Source organism: Podarcis cretensis, assembly GCF_951804945.1.
Source record: "Podarcis cretensis genome assembly, chromosome: 5".
NCBI classification, from domain to species: domain Eukaryota; kingdom Metazoa; phylum Chordata; class Lepidosauria; order Squamata; family Lacertidae; genus Podarcis; species Podarcis cretensis.
This window is the reverse complement of record NC_137174.1, coordinates 18960944-18983852: the sequence shown is the minus strand read 5'-3', so window position 1 is coordinate 18983852 and position 22909 is coordinate 18960944. Positions and strand designations below refer to the sequence as shown.

The 22909-nt window shown below is 43.7% G+C and overlaps 2 long non-coding RNA genes across 2 annotated transcripts in view; one reads left to right on the top strand and one right to left on the bottom strand.

Annotated features, from left to right (window-relative positions):
* The first annotated feature begins 401 nt into the window (after positions 1-401).
* LOC307216603 lies at positions 402-3564 on the top strand. Its single transcript, XR_013839200.1, has 3 exons — positions 402-505; positions 1528-1616; positions 2978-3564. It is a non-coding gene; the product is annotated as an uncharacterized lncRNA (long non-coding RNA).
* An 11346-nt stretch (positions 3565-14910) lies between these two features.
* LOC307216628 overlaps positions 14911-22909 on the bottom strand; it is a 33633-nt gene continuing 25634 nt past the window's right edge. The window contains exon 3 of the long non-coding RNA XR_013839234.1: positions 14911-16112. This is a non-coding gene — a long non-coding RNA (uncharacterized lncRNA). The remainder of the gene's footprint in view (positions 16113-22909) is intronic.

The following is a 22909-nucleotide window of genomic DNA, read 5'->3' as shown; positions in this document are numbered from 1 at the left end:
TGCTGCCATTGCCAAGCGGAAATGGAAGGGGTTGTGGTATCCACCAGTTGATTACAAGTTACGCTTGAACTTCCTTGGGGTTTGGTCTTTGCTCATAATTAGTTGGGAAGCAAACTATGACCTCAAACTTTATGATGCCCCCCCAAAAAATTTCTGAACTTAGGCACCATGACTAAGGCCACAATAGATACATATAATAGATACATATAATAGAAACTAGAGCAACTGGCATTTCTTGACTCGATTGATCCTACAAAGAGATTGCTGCTCTTTCTCTGCACAATGGCCACCTTGCCCTGCCTGAGCAGGGGGAAGCATATTGCTGTTGCTAGGCAACCTCAGGACTCATCCTCCAATCATCAACAATGGGAAGTTGCTGGATGCTGTGGGCTCTGCAGTTGCCTAGCAGCAGCAACAACTTGTTTTTCTTCATCCCCTGGACCTGACAGTAGCCAAGAAGATTGAAAGTGCCGGTCTACCAGAGGCGATATCTGTAGCATGCTGGGTAAGTAATGAGAAAGGGGGCAGTGAATGCTCTGAGACGAGTTGGTGCTGCAGAGTGCTCTTTTTAAAAGTAAGGAGGAAGGGGCAGTGGCAACACTGGATCATGCTCAGGAGACGGTGCAGAATAATGGCATGTGGTGCGCAGAGCATCCCTAATGGGTAAGGTTGGACTTGGCACTGTAAAGAATTGCAATTAAGGCATTCAGCTGATCTTTCCCTCCTATCATCTTACAGAACTGACTCCCAGAGTAATTCCTCTATCTTTCTCTTCTCTTCTCTCTCTTTTAAATATAGAAACACAAATAAAACCTTATTCAATCAGGAAAGTATTCAAAACTCATAACAAATAATTGCTGCATGACAAAGTGAAATTGTTCTCCAAAGTGAGTCCCTCAACAGCAGTCTGTCTCCCCTCCTCCAACTTTCTTTCTTTCTTTACAGCCAAATAAAAGGAACAGATGTTAACATACTTCTGCCAAAATTTCCATGAGCCCCATAGGCAGAGGGAGCAACTGAGTTGAGATGTCGCCATGGCAGAGTTTAATTCCAAAACTAATAAACAAACACAGGAAAACAATTAAAAAATGAAGTCCACAGGATGAATGCTGTGAAAATTGGCAGAGGGGATTTTTTTTTTTTTGCATTTTTTTTTTTGTTTCAGCAATATCTTCCAAGGTCCTCTCTGTTATAATGCTTTGAAAAGAGAAATAATTATTGCTCCCCCCCCCCTGGATGAAATTCACCCTTACCTTTAGTGGAGATTTATAATTATTTCAAGGTGTTCTTTGCATAGCCAGTGGCTACTCAGCCTGATTGCTATCTTCTACCTCCACTGTTGGAGACTGTATGCTTCTGAATGAGAGTTTCTGGAAACCAGAGAAGGGGGGAAGCATTCTTGGGCCTAGGTCCTGCTTGTGGGCTCCCCACACACATCTGGTTGACCACTGTGCAAACAGGAAGCTGGACCAGATGGGCTACTAGCTGGATCCAGCATGACTCTTCTTGATGCTCTTATGTTTTTAGAAATAACATGGTCGGGCTGGCCCAAGACATTTTAGCACCCAAGGTGAACCAGGGAAGAAGGGGTGAGGGAAGAGCTACATGTGACTCATGTGAGTGAAAAGCGGCATACAAATATAATAAATGAACATGAATAATCGGGAACAAGGCGGTGAAGGAAGATTGAGCTTGGAATCTGCTGCCCCAGTGAATCACGCTGCCTAAGGCAGTTACCTCACCTTGCCTCATAGGTGGGCTGGCCCTTCACCCCTGCTGTCCTCTCTCTGTTGTGTGTGCACATGTGTATGGTGTCTCTAGAATAAAAAGCTGCACAGGATAAAAGCCCCAAATGAATAAATAGAGTGGATGGTGACCATAGCTGTCAACCGTCCCTTATTTGGTGGGAAACTCCCTTATCCCAGCGCCATGTCCCGCTGCTGTCCCTTACTGATGATGTCCCTTAAATTTTCCGGGTTTCAAAGGAAGCAGCTCCTCTCCCTCCCTCCCTGCCGGCCAGGGAGGAGGGAGGCTCCAACTGTGTTGCTTGGCTGCATTGCTCACCCAATAAGGAGTCTCAGAACGACTGGGGGGTGGAGCTTGCATGCCTTGTGCCAATCAAATTGGCCGCATTGCCTGGGGACTCGCCTTTGCTCAGTGCTTCCCAGTGGAGAGGTGACAGTGGTTTTCCTTGCTGCATCCCCTTTGCCAGGTTGCTGCGCTGTGGGAACCACCACTTGAGGCTTCGTTTGGCTGCTGGCTGGGCTTTCTGCCTTTGGCTCGGAGGGGCTCAGAAGTTGAACATACCTGTGCTTGGAATTGGATGGATACGTCATTGACGGCCCACTCACCCTTGCCGGGGAAAAGGTCTGTCTGGAGCAGGGGCACATGGTGGGAGGAAAGGAAAGGCGATCTCGTGGGAGGGGGGGCTTTTGGATTTGTTTTGGAGGCTCCTTCGGTTGACTGTTATGGGGGAAAGGAAAGGAGCTGGTTGACTAAAATGGCGGGTGACGATCTCGTGGCGAGGAGGGGAGGCTGTGTGTGTAAGGCTAGTTAATGCAAGCTGCTCCCTTATTTTGGCTGCTGATCCCTTATTTTCGAGGCTGCTGGTCCCTTATTTTCAAATCTGTAAGTTGACAGCTATGACGGTGACCCTTAGAATTGGTGGTGCTACCGGCCACTCCCACCAGCCTGTTTCATACAAGCAAAGCCTGCTGCTTTACTACAAGAGAAGTGGCCTTCACAGCTAGTAATACTTCTGAAATGTGGCAAAGGACTGTAAGAAAGTCTATGGCAATGAGGCAACTTGCCTCTAATTGCCCCAGGCTGTGTTTTCCAACCTATTCCTAGTCACTCCCTCCCTGTGTTTCCTTCCTTCCTTCCAGCTCTCTGTAAAACACACAATGAATGGAAATCAGTAAACGGTTCCCTTTATAATTTTCTTCTCCGTGTCTCTCCCCTGCCCCTCCAACTCCAGGTCACTTTTACTTGCCAAACAGCACCCACTTTCTGTCCAATAGTGCTCTTGAGAGAAAATGGCCAAGTTGACTTGTAGGAAGCAGAACTGACCATTAAACAGTGAGTGAGAATGGTGTTGAGCAAGGAAAGGATGAAGCAGATACAAAACACTGCCCCATGAGGCTGCCATTATTTTACATGCATATGCGCTGAAGATCGGGCATTAAGGTTCATTCCTTCGGCCAGCAAAGGGTTGCAGAAATCAACAAATGAGCCTGTGCAAAAATGAATGTGTTTGGTGCCTGGCGCATTCAAATTCAGATTCCCCTTCCCCTTTAGGCAGTCATTCACTTCCTCACTTATCCCTTAATTCCTTTTTCTCTTTGCACACACAGACATTTGTGTACACATTTCATTCTTTTTCCTTTTTCTCGATATACACACCCACATTAATCTCTTTACACAATTAATGTTGTAATCTTCCTTTCTGTCCCTTGCAGCATAATCCTATGCATGTTTACTCAGAAGTACGTACTTTTAAGTTCAATGATAATTTCTCCGGAGTAAGAATATATAGTACTGGGGGGAAACAGAGACAGTATCTCACGTGTCTTCATTTTATTACATTTACATTCCAGCTAGGGATAGAGGGATAGAGGAGAATTCTTTTTTAAGCAAACTGCTCAAATTCATACCTCTTGGTCTGGGACATAACTATCATTCAGATATTGTGCTTCTTTGAATTTTACAAAACTGTATTCAGATAAAAATATATATATGAATGCCAAAATGCATTAGAAGTGTGTATATTAGGATAAAATACATTTAGAAATGCATACATTGCGATTAAATAGGAAAATGTGAATTTTCATGTAGGTTTTTCAAGTTAACATATTACCTGGTTAATACAGAAACATGGTAGAATTGATTTATGAACAAATTCATGCAAAACTGACACAGGCTTGAAATAAACTGGTCCATTCATCCCTAATCCTATCTCTCCCACTGCCCCCCCACCCACCGCCCTGGCAAGAAAGTGTTATACATGATGTGTGCCCCCTTTCCCCAGTTTATCCTCAGAACAATGAATTGAGGTAGGTTAAAGTAAAGGTAAAGGGACCCCTGACCATTAGGTCCAGTCATGACCAACTCTGGGGTTGCGGCACTCATCTCGCTTTATTGGCCGAGGGAGCCGGCGTACAGCTTCCGGGTCATGTGGCCAGCATGACTAAGCCTCTTCTGGCGAACCAGAGCAGCACATGGAAACGCTGTTTACCTTCCCGCTGGAGCAGTACCTATTTATCTACTTGCACTTTGTGCTTTCGAACTGCTAGGTTGGCAGGAGCAGGGACCAAGGAACAGGAGCTCACCGCTTTGCGGGGATTTGAACCGCCGACCTTCTGATCGGCAAGTCCTAGGCTCTGTGGTTTAACCCACAGCGCCACCCGTGTCCCCTGAGGTAGGTTAGGCTAGGATATATTACATAGACTTGAGGGGGGGTGATTCTCACTATTTAGCCACCATAGCTGAGTGGCATGATAGGGAAGGGGCAGAGAAGAGTTGATGACAAGGCTCCTGAGAGTGTGCAGTGGAGGCAGGAGACTGGGGAGTGACCCAGGATAGAGGACCAGTGATTGATGGGGTTTGGCACTGCCTGCAAAGGCAGGGGGGAGGAGGGAGAGTCAGGGCAGTCCGAGGCAGAGGGAGGCACGCAGGATGTGGCAGAGGAAGAAGGGATGGTTCAGGTGAGGTATGGGTCAGTAGCTTCCCCACCTTCCCCACTTTTTCCTAGAACCAGGAGGGGCTTGAAACGGGAAGAACAGAGTTGACTTTTGTGTAGGAGACGTCTCAGCTTGTGGGTGTGCAGCCCTTCGGGGGAAGGTATTTAAGGTACATAAGCCAGCAGAGAGGTGAGGTCTCCCTGTCGCTGCATCTGCTCCACAGGGTGGAGGACTAAGGGACAGCTGCCTAGTGCCTGAAAGTGCACACCCTCCAACATTTCTCCATGAAAATAGGGATGTCCCATTCCATAATGATAATTTTACTATTCATACCCCACACGTCGTACTGGCTTGCCTCAGCCACTCTGGGCAGCTTCAACATATATAAAAATGTGAAAAAACATATCAGGTAACTCCATACCCTCCAGCATTTCTCCAATGAAAATAAGGTAAAGGTAAAGGGACCCCTGACCATTAGGTCCAGTCGTGGCCGACTCTGGGGTTGCGGCGCTCATCTCGCTTTATTGGCCGAGGGAGGCGGCGTACAGCTTCCGGGTCATGTGGCCAGCAGGACTAAGCCACTTCTGGCGAACCAAAGCAACACACGGAAATGCCATTTACCTTCCCAACGGAGCGGTACCTATTTATCTACTTGCACTTTGACGTGCTTTCGAACTGCTAGGTTGGCAGGAGCTGGGACCGAGCAACAGGAGCTCAGCCCGTCGCAGGGATTCAAACAGCTGACCTTCTGACTGGCAAGTCCTAGGCTCTGTGGTTTAACCCACAGCGCCACCCGCGTTCCTCTTAATGAAAATAGGGACATCCTAAGAAATAGTGGGACATTCCGGGATCAAGTCAGAAACTGACAGTTTTTCTACATCAGGGACTTCCCTGGAAAATAGGGACACTTGAGGGGGGCATGCAAAGTAATGCAGAAGTTGCTGCAAGTGCTTCTTTTGCCAATAAAGACTTTGCTATCAAATGTGTACCCACCCCTTAGCTGGGGTGGCTCAGCGCATGCATGGAAACAGTCCATAATAACCAGTCAAGCTTCCCCACAACACCCACTCAAACGAAAAGAAAGAGAACTATTCATCATCTCTAATGGGAACCGTACAAGCACAGCTTCATTTCATTCACGGATCTGTAGACAAGCCTGGAAATTGAACAATGGCACAGACGGTTCTCGGTGTCTGCAGAGACAGCCTTTACATGCAGACATTTGACGCACTTGAAGGGAGTCTATGCGAGAAATGAAGTGGTTGCGCCCTCGAGCTCTGTGCCCGCTCCTTCCCATTCCCCTCGACACACACACACCTCAAACCAGATGTTCTCCACCCTCACTGATACCCTTTTGCCTCCCATTCCCCGCAAACTGCATCCTGTTTCAGTGTTTACTATCCATATGGGCAAAACACACACACACATAAATACTAGGCATAAATCTTTATATATACAGCATACTATTGAGATCTCTCCAAGGAAGGCATCCTGTTAGCCTCTAAATCTATTTCTTTTAATCTAATCTTCATCTGTAATGGTTTTTCTGGCTGCAACCCGAACGGAAACATCTTGGCAGGTGGGAAAGAATGAAAACATTCGAGGTTTGTTTCGAAAGGTTTTCCCAGGGAAGGCTGGCGTTTCTAGTTTCCACCAGCATGGCAGCACCTGCAAAGCCCATGAAATACGGCAGGCGCCTGGGACTTGACCCCGCGATGCAAGCCAAGAATCATACAGATGGGAACTCACTAAAACCCGAAGATAAAGATGTCAGGAGCACCTTAAAACCATTTAAAAATGGCAGGATTGAGAGCTGGATTAGATACAATAGATGGGGGAAGGGACAGGAAGCTTTTTAAAAGCAAAAATGGGGTGTGCAGAAGTAGGGAGATGTGCCCTTTTCACTCCCAAGAGAAAATGCATGGACTTGAGTTTAATAATAATAATAATAATAATACCCCATGCATCTAACTGGGTTTCCCCAGCCACTCTGGGTGGCTTATAGCACATAAAAAATTGCAAAACATTAGACATTTAAAATTTTTCCAATACAGGGTATCCTTCAGGTGTCTTCTAAAAGTCAGATAGTTGTTTATTTCCTTGACATCTGATGGGAGGGTGTTCCACAGGTAAGGTGCCACTACTGAGAAGGCCCTCTGCCTGGTTCCCTGTAACCTCATTTCTCACATTGAGGGAACTGCCAGAAGACCCTCAGAGCTGGACCTCAGTGTCCAGGCTGAATGGACAGGGTGGAGACGTTCCTTTAGGTACATTTTTACTTTATAGGAGTGGTGTGATTGTTTTTCCCACCTGGCTCTGACCCACATTGCTACTGTCCTGTTAGATTGGGGGAGATCACAAGGGAGCTGCTGATAATTCACTTCCACCAAATGCCAGTGTCACTCCACATCAGTTCTTGCTGGGCTACTTGGGGAAGGGTTGCAAATTTTGATGTTTTTGGGAGGGTGGCATTCACCATCCGAATTCATTATCGCAGGGTGTTGTTACTTAGATTATAATTCAGGGTGTGTGTTCTGTACACCCCTTCTTGCTTGATGGTCCCAACTCTATTATGGAGCTCGACCATTCAGAATAAGTTCAGTTTTGCAGCAACACACTTTGGTCCATGAAACATGGATGTTGACTGTCCTCAATATTAAAGATTAACCTTTTTATTTAAAAATTGGGCACAATCTAGCTAAAGGGAAGCAATTTCCAGTCCCATTGTATTCATTGCACGAAATATATGTATTTGCTGAACTTTCCACTTGAAAACGAGCCTACAAAACTCCAGCAGGATTGTGCCTGGAATTTTCTTTTAAGGTTGGAAAGTTGGGACATAATGTGTTAAATGACGTGTGATGACCGGACATAAAACAGCATCCCAGTCCAAGGATTTTCAGTCAAGCTTCTCTAATTGCAAGTGACAGAGATAAATTTTGCTGTTGTTCTCCTCTCTGCCACTGAAGCATATTCTCCCTCTAGGTATGAACATTGTGGTCAGTGTCAGAATCATCCACCTCTGCTTGCGAGATGACTTCCAGCTTTCCCTCTGAATCAGGGACACAGCAATTAAGTGGGGAGCTATGCTAGTTTTATCGTGGAAAATAGAACAGAGCTTTTTGCAACCAACTTTTTGTTGGCATTTATTGCTGTTGTTCTTTAGTCGTTTAGTCGTGTCCGACTCTTCGTGACCCCATGGACCAGAGCACGCCAGGCCTTCCTGTCTTCCACTGCCTCCCGCAGTTTGGTCAAACTCATGTTGGTAGCTTCGAGAACACCGTCCAACCATCTCGTCCTCTGTCGTCCCCTTCTCCTTGTGCCCTCCATCTTTCCCAACATCAGGGTCTTTTCCAGGGAGTCTTCTCTTCTCATGAGGTGGCCAAAGTATTGGAGTCTCAGCTTCAGGATCTGTCCTTCCAGTGAGCACTCAGGGCTGATTTCCTTCAGAATGGATAGGTTTGATCTCCTTGCAGTCCATGGGACTCTCAAGAGTTTCCTCCAGGACCATAATTCAAGAGCATCAATTCTTCAGCGATCAGCCTTCTTTATGGTCCAGCTCTCACTTCCATACATCACTACCTGGAAAACTATAGCTTTAACTATACGGACCTTTGTTGTCAAGGTGATGTCTCTCCTTTTTAAGATGCTGTCTCCATGGACAAAGACAACAGGCCGGCATTTATACCAGCATTCTAATATAAGCCTGGTTTGTATGTTCCCTTCAAAGTTTAATCGGAGACAAAGTTCATCTCCCCCCAGCTCACTAAACGAAAAAGGAGATGTCAACACATTGACATGGATGTTCACTTTCTGGTGCACTGCTGGACAACCTGTGGTCCCCCAGAAGTGTAGGTCATTCAGGACCAGAGTTATTTGGTCCTGGTGGCCTCTCCCAGTCACCAGTCTTGCTGCCGCATTCTGGATTAGTTGTAGTTTCCGAGTCACCTTCAGAGGTAGCCCCATGTAGAGTGCATTCCAGTAGTCCAAACTGGAAATAACCATAGCATGTATTAGAGCAAGGATGCGGAGAAGGAGCAGGCGGAAGAGCAGTCAGGCAGAACAAGATATGGGTACTATACAAAGTCTGACTGTTGGCCAAGCAAAAAGCCAGGTCTGATTTGGAAGAATTTGTAAGGCCTGGTGAATAAGAACTAATGTAGGGAATATTACAGTCGGTAGCAGTGTCTGGATGGAAATTGTTAAAAATGTCCAATAAAATATGGGTGTATGGCAGCCCATGCTATTTTTGCTGATTTTCTATTAAAAATAGCTCAAAAATGCAATTATTGTTTTTTTGTGATTTTGCTCAGAAAGCACAGCTCCCTAAACTGTATAGAAACTTATCCATGTATGCTACTACAGCGTCAAGGATGTTACTTGCCCCAAAATGGAAAGAAGCAGAAGTCCCAGCAAAGGAAGAATGGATACAAAAATTTGTGGAATATGCAGAAATGGCGAAACTTACCAGAAGAATAAGAAATTAAGATAAACTTTTTTATATATAAAATAATGAAAATGGTTTACTGAATATTCACAAACAAACTGTAAACGGATAAGAACATTGGCATGATTATTGCAATAACCTGCTGTTTTATAAGAGTATATATTTAAAGTAGATGAATAAATGAGCAAATTAAGTTACTTTGGATACGCAGAAATATTAAAATATTAATTTAAGGAAACGCAGAAATTGGGGGAAGGAAGTCAAGTTTTGAAATGTTAAAATGATTGTAAAAGTGAAACGTATAGATCTGAAAAGCATTTTTTTAAAAAATTAAAAAGGTCAACAACTTTGCCAAAGAAAGCTCAACAACTTTTCTGTCTGGATTTTTACTGTTTGAAGCATGGCAACCCTATAATAAGGGGGGGATAGAAACACCAAATATAACAGTGTCTTATCCTGTTTCGACATTGATAGCACTAGCTCAGTGGGGCTTTTTAATATACCAGGGTACACCAACTTGAATCATAAAACAAGTAAAGGTAGATATACCACTATCAGAATGGATATGGGGAAGCTTTCAGAATCAGTGTATTTGAGCAGGATCCAAAAATAATAAAACCTAAGATTTGGGTAATGTACAGGTCAGATATCTCTTTGTTAGTACCAGTAACAAATGGAGCTAGAGTTCAGAAAACAAAGAATTAGGCTTCGATAACTGAACAAGAGGCAGTATTACCAAGTTCAAAGTCTTTATTTTTTAGGAATATAATCTTATCAAATGATCAGCTGAAACCACAAAATCCCAATGCTCCGCTACCATTGTTTCAGTACTTAAAATTAGGAATGATTGTTGATATCCAAGTAGGTCATATTCAGAAGTGTGTACAGAGGGGAGTGTGTGTACGAACTTAATAGTGTTTAGCTTATGTTTTTGGTTGCCATATTGTTAATATTGTTTTATAGATTATAAATTCCTTATTGGTTTGTTAATCATATAATATGACTTGCATGTTCAGACCTTTAAACCTCCCCCTTAAATAAATTCAGACAAGACTCAAATTTTGGTTTGGTTTTTGGCAGAATTTATGCCACAACTTTATTGATCACAGCAAGTGAGTGGTTGCATAGGCTCTGGTTCGACTAGCTCCCTGCACCGTTGCAGGTAGCGCTGACCCAGGGCACCAGCATAGGTCAGCCTAGGGTGAACACCTGGATAAGTAGAAAGCCGGGAACAGGCTATCTCCGCCACCCAAAAGCCCCCCTGGACTCAGGCACGGGCACAACCCCCTCACAGGGGGTTGACCAAACCATCAAGTCCCTAGATTCCTTTAACAGAAGACCCCTCACATATGGATGGCGAGAGCGTTCCCCCCATCCCTATTACCTGAACCAGAGCCTATCCGCAACCTTACAAGTTGTGATGATTTGCTATGTGGCAGTCGAAACCCAAATGGCACCAGCCAATCAGCCAAGTGGGGAAAATTCCTGCTGTGCCCCTGCCCCAATGACAGATGACACACAATGGCATAGCAAGCTCAAGCGCACAGCTCTACGTATAGAGAGAGGTGGGCGGGTGTTCCGATGCACGAACCAAAAGAGGAAGCTCTGGGTCACGAGCATAGGTATATATGGGTCCCTTGATCTGTTTAGCTTGCATCCCATTGGCCTGATTAAACCCAGCATCAAGGGACCTACAAATTGGGTGTTGTGGCTATCCAATCTTAGCCACCCACAACACAGGGTTTGGTTGCCAGGTCTCACCACATCACATGCCCTATTTAAGGGAGGACCCGATTTATGCTGTAATTACGATCTTTAGCTTGTTTTCTTAGTTGCTGGTTTGCTAACATTGTAATTGTTTTATTGGTGATTTATTAATTATATTATATGATTTACGCTGTTCTTATGATCTTCTAAAAGGTAAAGGTAAAGGTACCCCTGCCCGTACGGGCCAGTCGTGTCCGACTCTGGGGTTGCGTGCTCATCTCGCTCTAGAGGCTGTGAGCTGGCGCCGTCCGAAGACACTTCCAGGTCACATGGCCAGCGTGACGAAGGTGCAGCTGGTAAGCCAGCACCAGCGCAGCACACGGAAACACCGTTTACCTTCCCGCTATAAGTGGTCCCTATTTATCTACTTGCACTTAAGAGTGCTTTCGAACTGCTAGGTGGGCAGGAGCTGGGACCGAACAATGGGAGCTCACCCTGCCGCAGGGATTCGAACCACCGACCATATAATCGGCAAGTCCTAGGCACTGAGGTTTTACCCACAGCGCCATCTACTATGTTCTTATAATGTGAACCACCCTGAGATCTTTGCATGAAGGGCAGTATGAAAATTTAATAAATAATAAATATATATTCAGAAGAGACCAATTGAAATTCATGACTTAAGTTCATTGATTTTAATGGATGAGTATAAGTAATGCTGGATATCACTCTACATTCAGAACATTGCAAGAGAAATAAATGCAGAGAGGCATTAGCACTTTCTGAAAAGCTATCATACTAGAGAAAGACAAAGGGCTGCTGTCTAAAATATACAAAATACTGTTGGACCCAACTAATCTAAAAGACTCTGTAAAATGAAACTGGGAAAGATAATTGAATATTGCAATAACGGAAGACAAGTGGAAATATGTATGTGCAAAACAAACAAACATCTGGCAGATGTTGCATCAATGGAGAATTTCTATAAAATATTGTATAGACAGTATTACAAACCAGTATGAATAGCAAGTATGTCTTCAAATCTGTCAAATAAATGCTGGAGAGGTAACAGAGGAAGAGGCATATTAGCTCACATCTGGCAGGAACGCCCTCAGGTCAAAAAATATTGGTCAGACATCAGAAGCAGTATCAGAGATATAGTGCGATATATGATTCAATTGAATCCCTCAACCATTTTACTGGGAAGGATGAAAGGACAACAGGAAAGAGCATGTTTTGTGTGTTGTAAATATGCGAACTGCAGCCTTTGTGTTATTAGGCAAAGAGTGGAAAGAGGCTCTTACCATCTATTGGTCAATAAAGGACTGACATATGGAATATCATTTTTTATCAAGAAGATGATGGTCTGTAAATAAATAAATAAGTGTGTTGGGAAAGGAAGAAATAATTGTCTAGACACATTTCAAGGAAACTGCTCATCCCTTTGTACAATTTTGGAATGGAGAATCCAACAGAATCCACTCCTGTGGACGTCCTTACAATCAGATGTGGAGTGAATATATTTGTAATGATTTAAATATGTGACCTTCTCCCCCCCCCCACCGGTCTCTTTTTTGCTGGAGTGGCAAATGTGATATGAAGCCAAGAAATCAGAATCCTTGCATAAATTTTAAATTGGAAGCTTTCCTTGCTTTCTGTGTAAATAATCTGATACACTTTTCATACTTCTCTCATTTTGTCGGGGTGGGTGTGGGGGGAATCAAATGAACTGCCATATTGGGACATGGAAGAAGAATACTACCTCTTCTCCCTTCCCTCTGAAGTGGGGATGGTGAACCAGGTATTGTTGGACTCCAATTCCCATTAGGGCCTGTCAATTTGGCCAATGGCTAGGGATGATGGGAGTTGTAGTCCTGCAACCTCTGGAGGGTTGTAAGTTCCACATCCCTGGTGTTCAGTACTACTACTACTACTACTATTATTATTTATACGCCACCCTTCTGGCTGGGTTTCCCCAGCCACTCTGGGAAACTCCCAACAGAATATCAACGATAATAACAATAAAAGCGAACATTAAAAACTTCCCTAAACAGGGCTGCCTTCAGACATCTTCTAAAAGTCAGATAGTTGTTTATTTCTTTGACATCTGGTGGAAGGGCGTTCCACAGGGTGGTTGCCACTACCGAGAAGGCCCTCTGCCTGGTACTGAATATTTATGCCCCCTACCCAAGAGTGCGGCTCTGGAGGTCTCCACTTTACAGTGATCCTCCTCTGTTTAGGGAAGCTTTTAATGTTTAATAGATTATTGCATTTTAATATTTTGTTGGAAGCCACCCAGAGTGGCTGGGGAAACCCAGCCAGATGGGCAGGGTATAAATAATAAATTATTATTATTATTATTATTATTATTATTATTATTACTACTACTACTACTACTACTATTACTATTACTATTACTATTACTATTACTATTACTATTACTTACATGTTGCATCCAGAGGACCAGGACTCTTAGAAATAAGAATCTGGACTCCAGGACTCTTATGTTTACTAGATGAGCAGGTTTATTTTAGAGTTCCTTGCTTGCTTACTGTAATGTAAAATCTAGTGTTCTTTTCCCCCAGAGTTCCTCCTACCACTGTCTGCTTACTGGAAGTCTGTGGTGGACTGCTTTGTGCTAAGCCCAGAACATCTGGAACCCTGTTCTGGATCATGGAATGGACCTACAATAAACATGTCAACACCTACCAGATTCAAAAAAAACCTACCAGATTCGAACATAGGTAGCCATTTGATGAATCAGGAAAACACGTGAATTCACCTTGAGCTGCACTTCAGAAGCCAGGGAGAAGGAAAACTCAGGGAATGTGGCTCTCAGGCAGACTTTACACTCAGCTCTTCTCATTTCTATAAATGAAGCACTGAAATACACTTCGACTTTCGTCAAGTCGGGAGACCTACAGAGTAGCCTGGCACATTAAAGATAATGCTAGAGACCCGCTTTCAAATGACAGAAAATAGCTCCAGAGACCAGAGAAGCGGTGAGTGCGTGGAAAGCATCCCACGAGGCGTTTGTGTTTCAATAACAATATTAAAGGATTTGGAAGCAAGTTGGGAAACAACTACTTTTGTTATGAAGCCATCAATTATGAGTCATACCCTTCATGGAAAGAAAAACAGCCAGATATTCAAAGACAAGCAATGTTTTCAAGTAAATACAGACGCACCAAAAAAGAGTAGAGGAGGAAACCAGGAAGGATCGTTGCAGGATTTTAAGATTGTTGTGTGTTTGTTTGGTTTTTTAAAAAAAGAAGAAGGCTGGAACGGCTTCCTTTTCAGGCCTAGTGGAGGTAAAACGGTCTGTTTCTGACCCATATGCTGTAGTTTGGCTAAAGAAGCAATACAGGGAGATCCCATAACTTCTTGGTTCTATTCCTGATGAATTATGTGGTGTGATGTGTCGTTCCTCAACTCATTTCTTCACAGTCACAGTTTGCATGACACCCGGGGTGGACCTGCTCACAACAACCCTGTTGGATAGGTTAACAGAGGCTTAAGTTCATTTCCTTTACTATATTTCAAGGTGGACCCCAAGGACATTTTGCAAGTACACTCAGAAACGTAATTATAAAAATGCACAACTTTCTCCCTCACCCTTAACTGGTAGCATTACAAGAAGCAATAGTTAAGGATGAAATGAATAGTGAATTGCAGCATGTTTCTGTCTCATAGGCACTCCAATGTAGGTCCATTCTGTCTTGTTCCATTCTACTATATCCATTTTCTGCAGACTTTGCATGTAAAATATGCACATTTCATTGCTTTTACATGCATTTTTCTGTATCTTTTACATATGACACGTATTTTTGTCCTCAGTTTCTGTGCACTGCAAAATCCAGAGAAGTGTGTAATCAGACTGGGAGCGGCATTCCAATTCCACAAGTGAATTTGTGAATACTGGACTGGGCAGATAGATCCCTCCTCTCCCCCCACCCCAATCCCCTAGCAATTGTTCAGTCTAGCTCTAAATGCAGTCTACTCTGTGCTTCTTGCACCTCACCAGCTCCCTCCTAGACCTCGAGGGGAAAGTGTCTACAGTAGAAGAGAGCACATTCATGTGTATAGCTGCTTGAAATGTAAGAGCAAGTTTGGAATAATGGAGAGCCTGGAAAGGGTTCGATAAAAAAGATTTTGGTAGATATCTTCACATAAAATTTTTCCCTGAGATAGGAATAAAGAAAGATATATATACAACCAATAAAGACATCTGTATTGGTTCTCAGTACCTACACATCTACAAACCTTGTCTGTTTGTCTGCCTTCGCCTACCAAGCTACTTTATCTGACTCAACTATGGACTCAGCTACATTGGCAAAGAAAAGGTACTTTATATGCATTGTTTATGCATTCTAACACTGTGACACCAGAGGGTGCTGTGGAGTTCCAGTTTTGCCAACCCGATTTCTCATACAAAGTTTGTAATGCGTTTAACTGAAGCACCTCTTTGATGTGTCTAGGTGCAGCCTATCTGAAAGTTTAGAGGGAAGATAAGGTGTTTGGGGAACCTACAGTCTTTCCATTAGGAAAGAGCCTTCCACAAAGTTCCTTCCTCCTAATAACTGCATAAGGAAGAAAACACCTCTTTTCTGCTTCAGTTCAGGTCTAAAGGCAAGCCCACTGAATTTACACGTTCTGAAACAATGCGAGAACAGAAATCAATTCATACCTCTGTATTTTCAGTGCAGTTCTTCAGCCCAGAGATAGGTACAGAAATGCATACACTGGTAAAGTGAGTATAAAAATGCACATATTAGTGAAACTAATATTAAAAAATTCATTATATTATGGGAAATTCCTGAGCAAAAATGTCTACATTGGGCACAAGCACATACCAATATGTGTATATTTTTAAAAAATTCATGGAAAATACTAGTGGATTTTCTCGAGGCAGTAGGCATCCCTGATACATCTCCACTGGTGAACAGATGAGATTCTGGAAATCAAGGGGATCTGGTCGATATTAGTCATGAGGCATAGGCAGTGCTTCTAGAAAAAAATGTTGCTGGTACTCACCATGAAGTTGTTACAGTAAGTGCCACACCTTTAACCAGTGCTTTTCTTCTAGAAAAAAAAGATGCCGGTTCTGCGTACACTTGAGTACCCACAGGGCACTGGCCATAGGTAGCCAAGGCAGAGCCAAATGTGTAGGATGAGGGACTAACATCCTCAGGGAGCTCCCAGGGAACTTGGTCATCAAGACAAAATGCAGGGCTGTCACATCATTCATTGGTCAGAGTCAAATTCAAATCCAAAGGGAACTGGATGCAAAAAAAGGCAACTGATAAGCTGGCTGGAGGTGGATATAAGAAAACATTGAGACACAAAGGCCTGAGCTAATATGCCCAAGCAACAATCTATCCCAGGGGTCAACAAACTTTTTTAACACTGTCCTCAGACCTTGTGGGGAGCCGGACTACATTTTGGGGGGGGGTATGAATGAATTCTTGTGCCCCACAAATAACCCAGAGATGCATTTTAAATAAAAGCACACATTCTACTCGTGTAAAAACACACTGATTCCCAAACCGTCCGTGGGCTGGATTTAGAAGGAGATTGAGCCAGATCTGGCCCCTGGGCCTTAGTTTGCCTACCCGTGATCTACCCCATATTCAGAGATATTTATGGAGCGGCCATTTCAGGAGGCTATCTGGGATATTTGAGCTGGAGGTGGATAGCCTCAAGTGGTTCACCACAAGGGACACAGTCATGCTGATGGGTCTGGGGATGCTGCTTCAAGACACAGCAGATCCTAGCAGTCATAGGATACTGGCAGTGGTGGGTTTCTACTACATAGGGGTATTTCCATCAATTAAGTGTTTGAGAGGTTATTGCTTCAGAATATGCAGGTAGCTGCACCATTTCATATTTAGAAAGAAACTGGCATGTCCTGAGCTAGCAACACACACGCAATAAACCAGCCCCATGCTTATTTGCACTTTAACAGTTGTGACAGAAAGAACCGGAGTAAGTCTTTGCGGCTATTAACTCTGAAGGCTGCTTTAATTTAGAGGCTGCGTTTATTACCCCCAAAGCCCTTAACCAAATGAATTCTTCCCATTATGACAATATAGCAATAAGCCATTTCTGAGCCTGCCATCCCTCTCGAGCTCTTTTCTCTGTCCTTGTTCCATTTAAAATAAAAATGAGAACAAATCTTCAGCAGCACTTAAAACATTTTTCAGCGAAATGACAGGATCATTAGAAAAGTGTCGGGAATCAACACCTTTCGGAGCCTTCCTTTGGTTAACGGTGCCTCGAAAAGTCAAAAAGCAAAAAGAGTGTCTGGCTTAGGAGCTGACCCATTTGTTTTGCCAGTAATTCATTTCATAGTAAACTAGCCCTATTCACTAGTCCATGAACATCACATACATTTACACTCCCATTTTGTGCTGCAGTACATCAATCTGACACCTCCTCTCAGGGGGAAAAGGTCTATGTGCTCTCCAAATGGCTTTTCAAATGAAAAATATGTGCAATAGCCTTTCATCTTAGGACACTTGGGTTCAAAGCCTTGATTAGGTCACCAGCGAAAATGAGTTTCAGGGGTCTCATCCTACCACACCTTCATGAGGAAAAGGAACAACTCAGCAGGGACACTGCTGGAACAAAAGAAAGGGGGGAAGCATGCTAAGGATGCTTGAGTAAAGATGTGCCATAGCCCCTTGAGAAATTCCAGGCTATGACTCTCTCTTGTAAGAAGAGGCAACCAGTGGTCCAAGGGGATAATCTGAAATTCTCAGAAATCCTGATGTGAAATTTCACAGAAGACATTTCCCCCCTGAGAAAATTTCTGAGGTTTCTCCTCACACCTTTAGTAAAAAGAAGCAATTTTGCAGGTTTTTAACCAAATATTCGGAACCATTATTTGTAGCACCAGAGAGAGAGAGAGAGAGAGACTCAGAATGATTCTAGGCCTAGGGCACTGTGGAATTAAAATTTTGGCTAGGCTCGAATGGCACCCAGTTCCGCTACTTGTAATAGCAACAGCCTCCCCCCACGAAACCTTAGGAAAAAAGAAATAAGTTGTGCTACAGCAGCCACAGCTCAGAGTGAGCCCCACACCTGAGAAACTGTTGGAGAGTTTGTGGGATTATTTGCATAGCGTTCTAGTTGCATAGGCCCTGACCCCAGGACCTAAAGAATTAGCATCTGTGTTGCATAAAAGAAGAAATAATTTATAGCTTTGCTTGCGGCTAGCCAACTGCCCTTTGTCTTTGCTTCAGAGCTAAAGTAGATGAATAGGTCAGCTACTATGATTGCAGACCTTCCAAGTGTCCCTATTTCCCAGGGAAAGTCGCAGATTTACAGACGGCACCCCAGTTTCTGATCTGATCCCAGAGTGCCCTGCTTTTCCTTAGGATGTCCCTATTTCCATCAGAGAAATGTTGGCGGTTATGGTAGGACGTCCCTATTTTCGTTGGAGAAATGTTGGAGTTATGTGATCCCCAAGCCAAGGAGATAAGTAACGATGAAGAAGAAGAAGCGTTTGGATTTGATATCCTGCTTTATCACTACCCGAGGGAGTCTCAAAGCTGCTAACGTTCTCCTTTCCCTTCCTCCCCCTCAACAAACACTCTGTGAGGTGAGTGGGGCTGAGAGACTTCAGAGAAGTGTGACTAGCCCAAGGTCACCCAGCAGCTGCATGTGGAGGAGCGGAGACGCAAACCTGGTTCACCAGATTACGAGTTTACCGCTCTTAACCACTACACCAACCTTTAGATGACATCTGAAGGCAGCCCTGTGTAGGGAAGTTTTTTTTAAAAAAATGTTTAATGTTTGATTATGTTTCTATATATGTTGGAAGCTGCCCAAAGTGGCTGGGGCAACTCTGTCACGACAACGATGATGGAATAGGATGTCCCTATTTTCATCGGAGAAATGTTGGAAGGTATGTGATTTATCTGCACCCAGTTTATATTATTTCAGACAACAAGCAATAATGGGTTGAATCTTTGAAATCCTCCCCTTGAAGAAAAGACTGCCTACACATACAATACTAGCATTTCAGGACAAATGCTAGCTTAGAACTTTCTAGACTGAACCAATGCTCCATCAAATCCAGTACTCTGTTTCCAACTGGGCTGAAAATGTTTTCCCAACAATAAGCACCAATCCCTTAGTTAAACCTAAGATGACCTTTTCTGTTCTCCGCCTGCATCCTTTTCAACTTGCAGCTCCCTGACCCTGGAATGCCCTTGTACCTGTGTTATGTACTGAGTTGAATAGGATCCAAACTGCAGCAGTCTGATTGGTCCTAGAACGATAGGATTCAGAATGCAGCAGTCTGATTGGTCCTAGGACAATGCAGCAGTATGATTGGTCGGCAGGAGCCACCCAATCCAGCTCCAGATAGAAGTGAATCCACAACCTGATTGGCCTACAGGAGAATTCAGGAATTAGCCAATCACGTGCATCCCATTGTGTAAATAATGTATATAAAGCAGATACTTTGAGGGGACTTCCATTCCCTCCTCACCACTATGAGCTGAATAAAGAGCATGAAATCACTTTGAGTATATTTCAACCTGATATTGAACACACTTCCTCTGTTACTATGTTCAAGAGCCTCCTTAAGACATTGGTTCACCGTGGCTCTTCTGGACTTGGGTTTCCTTTCTGTTTCCTACAACCCAATTTTGCACTCAATCCCACCACATGGTCAGAATAAGGGCCAGTCTTACAATTAAATAGAGTGAGGCAGTTGCCTTGGGCAGCTGATTCTGAATGTCACACAAAGGCGGCGCATTGTTGTTTATTATTATTCTGTCTTTACTTCCAGGGAAAGGTGCTTGGATTTTTTCTACCTCAGTACTGAAATAACTTGGCCAGCCTTGGGGACTATACACCTTGATTGGGGGAGCAAGCTGTGCCTAGCCATTATAATAATTATAATTATAATTATTTCTAATTACCCACCCTGCAGTCTAAGGTTCCAGGGCTGGTTGCAACAATTAAAACACACCATTAAATGCAATTCAACGCAACATTAAAATTAGCGAAATTAGATGTGTCCTTAAAATATACATCTCAGGTGTCAAAAAAGTGCCTTCTCTTGCTTCTGAGGGCAGAGGACTAACGTCCCCTATATATATAACGTCCCCTGTATATATATATAGTTTTACAATTTAGAATATTCATTTAAACAATATCAATGACTCCCCTTCCTCTCTTTCCCTGGTTCATTTTGCATAGCATAAATCCCTGCGTATTTTATATAAACTAAACCATTCAGTATTCCATTATTACTTCCATCAAAACTTATTTACACTGTTGAATTTATCTTAATGCTGCCAAAGTTTTCAAGTGTACACAATTTCCCCCCATATATTCAATAAACATTTTCCAATCTTCTTTAAATTAATGTTCTTCTCGTATTCTATAAGTTAGGTCCTCAGTTTAAGTTGCCATTTTTCTTTGGCTGGGACCTCACTTGTTTTCCATTTTGGGGCTAACAAAATGGGTCACCATAGTGGCATACATAAATAATCTTTTTTTTGACACCTGGGAATTTCCATCTGAATTACCCCCAACAAAAAGGACTCAGCACATTGCCACTCTTCCTAGTACAATTCGAATTGCAATGGGTAATCAATGCCTGAACAGAGCTCCTGGTACCCTTGTAGCCTCATATCTGCCTCATATACTCCTACTATAATGGCATCTGCACAGTAACGCACTTGTGTGAAAGTTGGACTGCAGGAGGGTCTGTGTGAAATTGCCCTCAAAAAAAAAAACACACTATTTGGATCAGCTGCAAGCATAAAGACCTCTTGCCGAAATGTCACTTATTTGATATTGCCCAAGACATGAATAGCTGTTTCACACATTCGCTGATATCTAATTAATTTGATACAGCAATGGCACTTAATTGATAAGTAGAATACTCATCGCCAGTCTGCTGAGCTACCACTAGCAAATGCATTGATTTGAATGTGTAATGTGCAATTAATTACACAAAGAGCTAGATGCACCTCTTAAGATAATTAGACTTCAATAGATGCTTTATTTACAGGCCATGGGTACTTAACATGCAACAACTGCTTTATTAAATATAAATGGTCCACTTTGTTCAAGATCCTCACTGAGGTCCTTAGTTGTGCTGCAGTTTATATATTTTTATTTATTTATTTATTAAATTAGAATACGGCCCTTCATCCGAAGATCACAGGGCAGTTCACAGCACATATCAGAAGAACTTCCCCTTTTGGGTGAGCCTTTCAAGGCTGGGGGAATGCCATGTGACCTGAAACAACAACTCCTCCAATGCAGGACCCACAAAAGCTTTTGCTAATACAGTGGTACCTCGGGTTCAGAACTTAATTCATTCTGGAGGTCCGTTCTTAACCTGAAACTGTTCTTAACCTGAGGTACCACTTTAGCTAATGGGGCCTCCCGCTGCTGCCACGCCGCCGCAGTGCGATTTCTCTTCTCATCCTGAAGTAAAGTTCTTAACCCAAGGAACTACTTCCGGGTTAGCAGAATCTGTAACCTGAAGCGTTTGTAAACCAAAGCATTTGTAACCCAAGGTACCACTGTATAGCCTTGTATCACCTTTGTTCCTTTTATCCTGCTCTGCTCAAGGAATCAAACCATTTCTCCTAACTGCAACTGTAGCAGGTCAAATTCATCCCTTGTCACCATTCCCTCTTTCCCGATTCTTCCTCATTTCGGGAGGAGGGACCAGTGCCAGATTTATGTATAGGCTAAGTAGGATGCAGGTGGCGCTTTGGGACGCAGGTGGTGCTGTGGGACGCAGGTGGCGCTGTGGGTTAAACCACAGAGCCTAGGACTTGCCATTCAGAAGGTTGGCGGTTCAAATCCCTGCGACGGGGTGAGCTCCCGTTGCTCGGTCCCATCTCCTACCAACCTAGCAGTTCGAAAGCACGTCAAAGTGCAAGTAGATCAATAGGTACCGCTCCGGCAGGAAGGTAAACAGTGTTTCCGTGCGCTGCTCTGGTTCGCCAGAAGTGGCTTAGTCATGCTGGCCTCATGATCCGGAAGCTGTACGCTGGCTCCCTCGGCCAATAAAGCGAGATGAGCACCGCAACCCCAGAGTCGGTCACGACTGAACCAAATGGTCAGGGGTCCCTTTACCTTTACCTTTAAGTAGGCTGATGCCTAGGGCCTCTAAATCTAGGGGGGCCTCACCAGCCTGCCCGCTCCCCAGTGTCGAAGACTCCCCTCTCCCAAAATTGCAAACCCAAGACTTCATGCAAGGACAGGGCAACTCAGGCCCAGCAACTATGAGACTCAGGGATAGCCAGTCGGGCCCAAATTGAAGCAGTGAGGCGCAACCTTTTTTTACTTTATTTTTTGTAGGGCCACAGTTCACAACCAAAGTCTGCAAAATCTGTATCCCTTCTGGAATCCTGGCTAACTCTATTATGCTGGTGTAAACCCTGGTGCACCAGAAGCCCAGAATAGCAGCAAATAAAAACTGTTCATATGTTAGCGACTGATAAGATTTGTCAACCAGTTCATCCTAAATTATAAAGCTCCAAAATACAGGCCAAGAGAGAACAGGTCTGGGAAGAGCAAGGCATACAATGGGCACCACCAGTGAAAAGGCCCTGCTCCATGTAGTTTAAATTCTAGATTAAAATCGATTACTTAATTGAGATGGGGATTGTAACAAAAACACTGGGGCCTAATTTGAATAGTAGAGTGCCTGGTATCTGGTGGGCAATCTCATCCTTTATTTCCACACTGTGGCTGCAGACCAAATAACCTGTCAGGAGAGTTATGAGATTCAGGTGAGGATCAGATGCCTTGTCAATCCCAGCAGGTATATAAGAGGATGGCTGCCTTTGCCCTGGCCAGGCGAAGCAGTGGCAGGGAAACAGACACTACTCAGGTTACATCAAGATTGGCCTGTGATGTGCAGCCATCGAATCCCTGGCTCAACTGGTCTTGCAGGCCCAACTCTCCAACAGCTCACTTTTGTGCGGTGGGGTTCTCCCCCCACTGAAAAATGCATTTTCCTGGATGTGATTGGATGCAGTAAATGACAAAGTCAAAATCTTTCTGTTTCCCCTCTTATATTTCATATGCAAGA